Here is an 8,881-nt window from a genome sequence, read left to right as displayed (position 1 = left end):
TCTCTCTCAAATGTCAATATGCCTTGTATACTGTTGTGCAGGTTAGTTATCATTGTTTTAGTTTACAATGGAGCCCCTAGTTCCACTCTTTATACCCCTGATACCTCCTTTGTCCCACCCCCCACACATGCGGTGACCTCACCCATTACAACCAGCATGTCCAGAGATACAACCTCTCTCATCATCACCCAGTGCCTGGGCTTACCTCCGCTGTACCCGCACCCCACCATACCCCTGTCTGCGCATTATGCCCTGAATATATTCTACCATGCCCAGAAACCTGCTCCTCTTATTCTCTGTCCCCAACGCCCTAGGCGACCAGTTTTGATAGCCTTCAGCCGCACCCTCATACTACTCCTTCTCTGTTCCGCGGGTGATGTGGAGGTAAACCCAGGCCCTGCATGTCCCCAGGCACCCTCATTTGTTGACTTCTGTGATCGAAAAAGCCTTGGTTTCATGCATGTCAACATCAGAAGCCTCCTCCCTAAGTGTGTCTTACTCACTGCTCTAGCACACTCTGCTAACCCTGATGTCCTTGCCGTGTCTGAATCCTGGCTCAGGAAGGCCACCAAAAATTCTGAGATTTCCATACCCAACTATAACATCTTCCGTCAAGATAGAACTGCCAAAGGGGGAGGAGTTGCAGTCTACTGCAGAGATAGCCTGCAAAGTAATGTCATACTCTCCAGGTCCATACCCAAACAGTTCGAACTACTAATTTTGAAAATTACTCTCTCCAGAAATAAGTCTCTCACTGTTGCCGCCTGCTACCGACCCCCCTCAGCTCCCAGCTGTGCCCTGGACACCATTTGTGAATTGATCGCCCCCCATCTAGCTTCAGAGTTTGTTCTGTTAGGTGACCTAAACTGGGATATGCTTAACACCCCGGCAGTCCTACAATCTAAGCTAGATGCCCTCAATCTCACTCAAATCATCAAGGAACCCACCAGGTACAACCCTAACTCTGTAAACAAGGGCACCCTCATTGACGTCATCCTGACCAACTGGCCCTCCAAATACACCTCCGCTGTCTACAACCAGGATCTCAGCGATCACTGCCTCATTGCCTGTATCCGCTACGGAGCCGCAGTCAAACGACCACCCCTCATCACTGTCAAACGCTCCCTAAAACACTTCTGTGAGCAGGCCTTTCTAATCGACCTGGCCCGGGTATCCTGGAAGGACATTGACCTCATCCCGTCAGTTGAGGATGCCTGGTCTTTCTTTAAAAGTAACTTCCTCACCATTTTAGATAAGCATGCTCCGTTCAAAAAATGCAGAACTAAGAACAGATATAGCCCCTGGTTCACTCCAGACCTGACTGCCCTCGACCAGCACAAAAACATCCTGTGGCGGACTGCGCTAACATCGAATAGTCCCCGCGATATGCAACTGTTCAGGGAAGTCAGGAACCAATACACACAGTCAGTCAGGAAAGCTAAAGCCAACTTCTTCAGGCAGATGTTTGCATCCTGTAGCTCCAACTCCAAAAAGTTCTGGGACACTGTGAAGTCCATGGAGAACAAGAGCACCTCCTCCCAGCTGCCCACTGCACTGAGACTAGGTAACACGGTCACCACCGATAAATCCATGATTATCGAAAACTTCAACAAGCATTTCTCAACGGCTGGCCATGCCTTCCGCCTGGCTACTCCAACCTCGGACAACAGCTCCCCCCCCCCCGCAGCTACTCGCCCAAGCCTCTCCAGGTTCTCCTTTACCCAAATCCAGATAGCAGATGTCCTGAAAGAGCTGCAAAACCTGGACCCGTACAAATCAGCTGGGCTGGACAATCTGGACCCTCTATTCCTGAAACTATCCGCCGCCATTGTCGCAACCCCTATTACCAGCCTGTTCAACCTCTCTTTCATATCGTCTGAGATCCCCAAGGATTGGAAAGCTGCCGCAGTCATCCCCCTCTTCAAAGGGGGCGACACCCTGGACCCAAACTGTTACAGACCTATATCCATCCTGCCCTGCCTATCTAAGGTTTTCGAAAGCCTAGTCAACAAACAGGTCACTGACCATCTTGAATCCCACCGTACCTTCTCCGCTGTGCAATCTGGTTTCCGAGCCGGTCACGGGTGTACCTCAGCCACGCTCAAGGTACTAAACGATATCATAACCGCCATCGATAAAAGACAGTACTGTGCAGCCGTCTTCATAGACCTTGCCAAGGCTTTCGACTCTGTCAATCACCGTATTCTTATCGGCAGACTCAGTAGCCTCGGTTTTTCGGATGACTGCCTTGCCTGGTTCACCAATTACTTTGCAGACAGAGTTCAGTGTGTCAAATCGGAGGGCATGCTGTCCGGTCCTCTGGCAGTCTCTATGGGGGTGCCACAGGGTTCAATTCTCGGGCCGACTCTTTTCTCTGTATATATCAATGATGTTTCTCATGCTGCGGGCGATTCCCTGATCCACCTCTACGCAGACGACACCATTCTATATACTTCCGGCCCGTCCTTGGACACTGTGCTATCTAACCTCCAAACGAGCTTCAATGCCATACAGCACTCCTTCCGTGGCCTCCAACTGCTCTTAAACGCTAGTAAAACCAAATGCATGCTTTTCAACCGTTCGCTGCCTGCACCCGCACGCCTGACCAGCATCACCACCCTGGATGGTTCCGACCTTGAATATGTGGACATCTATAAGTACCTAGGTGTCTGGCTAGACTCTAAACTCTCCTTCCAGACCCATATCAAACATCTCCAATCGAAAATCAAATCAAGAGTCGGCTTTCTATTCCGCAACAAAGCCTCCTTCACTCACGCCGCCAAACTTACCCTAGTAAAACTGACTATCCTACCGATCCTCGACTTCGGCGACGTCATCTACAAAATTGCTTCCAACACTCTACTCAGCAAACTGGATGCAGTTTATCACAGTGCCATCCGTTTTGTCACTAAAGCACCTTATACCACCCACCACTGCGACTTGTATGCTCTAGTCGGCTGGCCCTCGCTTCATATTCGTCGCCAGACCCACTGGCTCCAGGTCATCTACAAGTCCATGCTAGGTAAAGCTCCGCCTTATCTCAGTTCACTGGTTACGATGGCAACACCCATCCGTAGCACGCGCTCCAGCAGGTGTATCTCACTGATCATCCCTAAAGCCAACACCTCATTTGGCCGCCTTTCGTTCCAGTTCTCTGCTGCCTGTGACTGGAACGAATTGCAAAAATCGCTGAAGTTGGAGACTTTTATCTCCCTCACCAACTTCAAACATCTGCTATCTGAGCAGCTAACCGATCGCTGCAGCTGTACATAGTCTATTGGTAAATAGCCCACCCATTTTCACCTACCTCACCCCCATACTGTTTTTATTTATTTATTTTTATTTTTCTGCTCTTTTGCACACCAATATCTCTACCTGTACATAACCATCTGATCATTTATCACTCCAGTGTTAATCTGCATAATTGTAATTATTTGCCTACCTCATGCCTTTTGCACACAATGTATATATAGACTCCCCTTTTTTTCTACTGTGTTATTGACTTGTTAATTGTTTACTCCATGTGTAACTCTGTGTTGTCTGTTCACACTGCTATGCCTTATCTTGGCCAGGTCGCAGTTGCAAATGAGAACTTGTTCTCAACTAGCCTACCTGGTTAAATAAAGGTGAAATAAAAAAAAAATAAAATACCTGCTGTATGCGTGCCACGGATGGGTGCTGCTATGGTGACCAGTTAGATGAGACAAGGCGGGGCTTTACCTAGCAAAGACTTGTAGATGACCTGGAGCCAGTGGGTTTGGAGACGAGTATGAAGCGAGATCCAGCCAACGAGAGCGTATAGGTCGCAGTGGTGGGTAGTATATGGGGCTTTGGTTACAAATGGATGGCACTGTGATAGACTGCATCCAATTTGTTGAGTAGAGTGTTGGAGGTTATTTTGTAAATGACATCGCCAAAGTCGAGGACCGGTAAGATGGTCAGTATTACGAGGGTATGTTTGGCAGCATGAGCGAAGGATGCTTTGTTGTGAAATAGGAAGCTGATTCTATATTTAATTTTGGATTGGAGATGCTTACTGTGAGTCTGGAAGGAGAGTTTACAGTCTAACCAGACACCTAGGTATTTGTAGTTGTCCACATATTCTAAGTCAGAACCGTCCAGAGTAGTGATGCTGGAAGGGAGGGCAGGTGTGGGCAGCGATCGGTTGAAGAGCCAGCATTTAGTTTTGCTTGCATTTAAGAGCAGTTGGAGGCCACTGAAGGAGAGTTGTATGGCATTGAAGCTTGTCTGGAGGTTTGCTAACACAGTGTCCAAAGAAGGGCCAGAAGAATACAGGATGGCGTTGTCTGCGTAGAGGTGGATCAGAGAATCACCAGCAGCAAGAGCGACATCATTGATGTATACAGAGAATAGTCGTCCTGAGAATTGAACCCTGTGGCACCCCCATAGAGACTGCCAGAGGTCCGGACAACAGGCCCTCCGATTTGACATACTGAACTCTATCAGAGAAATAGTTAGTGAACCAGGCGAGGCAATTATTTGAGAAACCAAGGTTGTTGAGTCTGCCGATAAGAATTTGGTAATTGACAGAGTCGAAATACGGCTGCACAGTATTGTCTCTTATCGATGGCGGTTGTGATATAGTTTAGGACCTTGAGCGTGGCTGAGGTGCACCCATGACCAGCTCTGAAACCAGATTACATAGCGGAGAAGGTACGGTGGGGTTCGAAATGGTCTGTGATCTGTTTGTTAACTTAGTTTTCGAAGACCTTAGAAAGGCTGGGTAGGACAGATATAGGTCTGCAGCAGTTTGGGTCTAGAATGTCATCACCTTTGAAGAGGGGAATGACCGCGGCAGCTTTCCAATCTTTGGGAATCTCAGCCGATGCGGAAGAGAGGTTGAACAGGCTAGTAATAGGGGTTGCAACAATTTCGGCAGATAACTTCAGAAAGAGAGGGTCCAAATTGTCTACCCCGGCTGATTTGTAGGGGTCCAGATTTTGCCGCTCTTTCAGAACATCAGCTATCTGGATTTGGATGAAGGAGAAATGGGGAGGTTTGGGCGAGTTGCTGTGGGGCGTGCAGGGATGTTGACCGGGGTAGGGGTAGCCAGGTGGAAAGTATGGCCAGCCGTAGATAAATGCTTATTGAAATTGTCAATTATAGTGGATTTATCGGTGGTGACAGTGTTTCCTTGCCTCAGTGCTGTGGGCAGCTGGGAGGAGGTGCTCTTATTCTCCATGGACTTTACAGTGTCCCAGAACGTTTTTGAGTTTGTGCTACAGGATGCAAATTCTGTTTGAAAAAGCTAGCCTTAGCTTTCGTAACTGCCTGTGTATTTTGGTTCCTAACTTCCCTAAAAAGTTGCATATCACAGGGGCTATTAAATGCTAATGCAGTACGCCACAGGATGTTTTTGTGCTGGTCAAGGGCAGTCAGGTCTGGAGTGAACCAAGGGCTATATCTGTTCCAGGTTCTACATTTTTTAAATGGAGCATGCTTATTTAAGATGGTGAGGAAAGCACTTTTAAAGAATAACCAGGCATCCTCTACTGACGGGATGAGGTCAAAATCCTTCCAGGATACCTGGGCCAGGTCTATTAGAAAGGCCTGCTCGCTGAAGTGTTTTAGGGAGTGTTTGACAGTGATGAGGGGTGGTCGTTTGACCGCAGGCCTATTACGGATGCAGGCAATGTGGCAGTGATCGTTGTGATCATGGTTGAAGACAGCAGAGGTGTATTTGGAGAGCAAGTTGGTTAGGATGATATCTATGAGGGTGCCCGTGTTTACGGATTTGGGGTTGTACCTGGTAGGTTCATTGATCATTTGTGTGAGATTGAGGGCATCAAGCTTAGGTTGTAGGATGGCTGTGGTGTTAAGCATGTCCCAGTTTAGGTCACCTAGCAGCACGAGCTCTGAAGATAGATGGGGGGCAATCAATTCACATATGGTGTCCAGGGCACAGGTGGGGGCAGAGGGTGGTCTATAGCAAGCAGCAACGGTGAGAGACTTGTTTCTGGAAAGGTGGATTTTTAAAAGTAGCAGCTCAAATTGTTTTGGTACATACCTGGATAGTAAGACAGAACTCTGCAGGCTATCTCTGCATTAGATTGCAACTCCGCCCCCTTTGGGAAATGTCAGAATCTTTGGTGGTATTCCTAAACCAGGCTTCAGACATAGCTAGGACATCCAGGTTGGCAGAGTGTGCTAAAGCAGTGAATAAAACAAACTTAGGGAGGAGGCTTCTAATGTTAACATGCATGAAACCAAGGCTTTTACGGTTACAGAAGTCAACAAATGAGAGCGCCTGGGGAATGAGAGTGGAGCTAGGCACTGCAGGGCCTGGATTAACCTCTACATCACCAGAGGAACAGAGGAGGAGTAGGATAAGGGTACGGCTAAAGGCTATAAGAACTGGTCGTCTAGTACGTTCGGAACAGAGAGTAAAAGGAGTAGGTTTCTGGGCGCGATAGAATAGATTCAAGGAATAATGTACAGACAAAGGCATGGTAGGATGTGAATACAGTGGAGGTAAACCTAGGCACTGAGTGATGATGAGAGAGATATTGTCTCTAGAACATCAATTAAACCAGGTGATGTCACCGCATGTGTGGGACGTGGAACTAAAGGGTTAGCTAAGGCATATTGAGCAGGGCTAGAGGCTCTACAGTGAAATAAGACAATAATCACGAACCAGAACAGCAAAGAACAAGGCATATTGACATTAGGGAGAAAGCATGCGTAGCCGAGTGATCATAGGAGCCCAGTGACTAGTTAGGCTGGCTGGAGACATGGTGATTCAGACAGCTAGCGGGCCGGGGCAAGCAAGCTAGCAGAAGGGCCTTAGAGGAACGTTGTGACGGAAGAAGTCTGTTATAGCCTCATCGTACAGAGCCTCCTTGTGCTGTTACGTCAGTTGTCCAGTCATGATTGATTAGTGGGGTTCCGTGTAGTAAAGGGGTCCAGTCCAATTGGCAAAATAGGTATAGTGGCCCAAGAAATTGGCTGATGGATCTCTTCAGCTAACAGTCCAATATGCTCTAGACAGCTAGCGGGCCGTGGCTAGCAGGCTAGCAGATGGGCCAACCTAACTGTATGTAAAATTCCAACTTCAACTGTAAATAACGTACATTTTTATTTTTTTATACATTTTCTAAAATTATAAACTTTTTTCGCTTTGCCATTATAAGGTATTGTGTGTAGATTGATGAGGAACATTTTTTATTCAATCAATTTTAGAATAAGGCTGTAACGTAACAAAATCTGGAAACAGGGAAGGGGCGGAATGCACTGTACATGGTCATAGTAGATGTTATGTATTTGTTCCAAATATATGCACTTGACCATTCGGTTTTGTCACTGTGTGACATGCACACTGCGTGTTTGTGTGTATGCATGCACGTTTGTGTGTGTGTGTGTTTTGGATGTGGTGTGTATTTTGTCTTATGCATAACTTACATTGTCCTCCCTCGACACTACCATACACTCCAGCCTTCCACAGAGCCAGGCATTGAAAAAGCTGTTTTGCACTGCAGCCTGCCTGAATCCCAATTAGTCACACAATTGGTTTTAGCCAAGCAGCGTGATCAGAGCGTGACGGTGCCAGCTTGTGCGTGCGTGTGTGTGCGCATAGTACGCATGTACAGTACATAGCCCAAAGGAAAGTACTGCAGCACACCACTCACAGGCAGCACCAAGGATGTGCTGGCTGGCTTCATAGGGACACCGACTCACACAGATAAACAGGAGATATACAGTGGAGGTACTGTACATATTTATATTCTTATACGCCTACACATACAGTATATACAACAACATTATACATACGTCATACACACCATATTGTACAAAATAGTGTTTTATTGTTACATACACCAGATAGGTGCAGTGAAATGTGTTGTTTTTACAGGGTCAGCAATTGTAGTACACCGCCCTTGGAGCAAATTAGGTTTAAGTGCCTTGCTCAAGGGCACATAGACAGATTTTTTACCGGCTCTAGTATTTCGAACCAGCGACCTTTCATTTACTGGCCCAACGCTCCTACCGCTAGGCTACCTGCTACCTTTTTACCTGTATGTGTGATATATTACACAGTCCTACACATAGAGGAAAGATGGAGCACTGAACAAAGATAGCATCATATAACCAATATGTCAATAGTAACATGTATGCAAACCCACAACCTCACAAACTGTATGCAGGCTCACACAAAACGCCACCAGGCATGCATACTTATAGAACCCAGAGAGAGAGACACACACAAACACACACATACAAATATGAGTAGCTGCCAACACAAATCCATGTGTGTGAGCGGGAGGCGGTAGTGAGATGGAAATGAGCCTGATCCAAGTTTGGATCCTTGTCTTGTTTCCTGGAGATTCTCCACATTCATATCAAAACACAATGACCACCTCAACACACACACACACGCACGCACACACACACACGCACGCACAAGCTGGCACCGTCACCCTATTTCTAGCTCTTAGCCAACTTTGCAGTATTTCATTTTTTGTGTTATTTCTTAAATTATTCGCTCAGAACATTTATTGTATTATTACCTACAGCTGGCAAAAACTTTTGGATGTTAGATCAGCGGTCACTCACCAGAAATTCAAGCAGAAATTCGACTTCCCTGACCTGGATCCTTTGTTTGAACTTCCAGAGGAAGCTCTATTCATCCCGGGTGCTGCACCACAAAGCCAATGCCAGAGAAGAAGTAGAAGACGGCGTGCATACATTTCTTCCAATCTCAAATACCTCACTATCAAATGCCGATTGCATTACCACACGAGAGAATTTACTTTGGTCGTGCCGTTTATATTCCCCCCCAAGCAGACACGCTGTGGCTCTCAAGGAACTACACTGGACTAAGTGCAAACTGGAAACGGTATATCCTGAGGCCGCATTTATTGTA

Source organism: Oncorhynchus mykiss, chromosome 30 (genome assembly GCF_013265735.2).
Source record: "Oncorhynchus mykiss isolate Arlee chromosome 30, USDA_OmykA_1.1, whole genome shotgun sequence".
NCBI lineage: Eukaryota > Metazoa > Chordata > Actinopteri > Salmoniformes > Salmonidae > Oncorhynchus > Oncorhynchus mykiss.
This window is presented reverse-complemented; position numbering follows the sequence as displayed.